Here is a 1,686-nt window from a genome sequence, read left to right as displayed (position 1 = left end):
AAGATTTTCCAATTTAGGAAAACAATGATTTACATCAGTTCTCCTACACTCTACTTTGTTCATTAGCTGTATGTTTTCAACTTAGTTGGGGAGCTACTTTTTTCATTCCCAGAAATTGCTCACAATTTAATTTGACCTAATAATAGCAATATTCAAATATCTCCTCTTGGATGCAAAGTTAGAGATACCTGAGTATTTTTCTTTGGTAGTAATTTTAGCTCCAAAATGTTTAACTGTGTGCCATAAGTCAAAAACAGCCAGTGTGACTATCAGAAATCCTGCAGCTATATTCCAAACTATAYTCTAATTTCTGAATGGCATTATAATATTTAAGAAAAAGAAATGTTCTCTTGTTATTAGACCAGTGGTGTATGTTTACAGCCAAATAAAAYTATAAGTAGAACTGGCAGACATGAATTTTCTCATGATCACTGACAAATTACTTCTCTTTTTATATGAACGGCCCTTGGAAATAAATTGCTGTTTCTACCACAACTCTTGTGCTACACATCCGTGCTAAAATAATTTCTTGTTGGGATTTGCTTCAAATTTGGCTAAAACCTCAGAGCTGCTACTGTGCAAAGGACTGGTAAGAGTAACCAGCTCTGCTCCATTTGCTCTTGGAAAAATGAGATGCATAAATACAGGAACACTGATTACAGAACAACTCAGAGGAAGGATTCCCCTGCTGAGTCAACATCAGATGCTAATAGATAGCCTAGATTTTCATCCATGTCTGTTTTACTACTTGCCCTATGATGCTCATTATTGRTTTTGAAATCTTGAAGACTTGCCCTGAAAATATAGATGCATTTTATATTGTCACATTGATGGCATTTCCATGTGTATCCCATTAAAGTCACATCCTTAATACAAACTAGTTTCTTTCTCACCTTAAAAGGAACTTAAGGGTTCCCTGGTTATTCTGCAASTACAGTCAGTCCTCAGGAGAAGTTAAGAGCAAACCACCCATTTGCAGCACTTCACTGAGTCACAGTTTGAGGTGGTGGACAGGAGTACTTTGGATCATCTCTCKGTCTTAGTCAGGGTTTCTTCATTGAGAATGGTTGAAAATGCCACATGAGTAATTTTGAATAGGGAGACTGAGTGGAAAATGATAGCTGGTCAATCAATTACATTTTGCTTTTGAAAAACAAGGACAGTGGAAAGAGTAGAAACATATTTCCTTCTGAGGAGAATAATGCATAGAAGCATAACCTCTCAGAATGTCTCATTGCCATTGTCATTAAGAAATAATGCCAATGCTTAGAGTGGGAAAGACAGAATATAGCCACATTATAAAGTTACATTATTAAGTAAATTTTATCAGTTGCTCAATAAGCACACCCTAAATTCCAATCATGTAAAAGAAACAAGTTCTACCTATCACAATTTCTTCACTCTAAGACAACTTTGGATGACAAAGAAGATAGGAAGACAGTTAAAAGGGCCTGTTCTCCTCCAAGACTCTTTGATTCTAAGGCAGCTTTTTAGCAGAACCATTTACCATAGCCTACTACTTACACATAATTTATTAATGTGTAAATCTTAAATTAAAAAGAATTGAAAACAGCTAATGAGTAAGAGTATTCTGGCAAGGAAGACATACAAATTATAAAGCCTAATATGAGAAATTCAGAACTAAGTAAATCATCATCAGTGTTCATTCAGGAGCTGTGCTTTTGC

This window comes from Malurus melanocephalus, unplaced genomic scaffold (assembly GCF_030028575.1).
Source record: "Malurus melanocephalus ecotype Western Australia unplaced genomic scaffold, MMel_1.1 scaffold_111, whole genome shotgun sequence".
NCBI lineage: Eukaryota > Metazoa > Chordata > Aves > Passeriformes > Maluridae > Malurus > Malurus melanocephalus.
The sequence above is the reverse complement of the archived record's forward strand: the minus strand, read 5'-3'. Positions refer to the sequence as shown.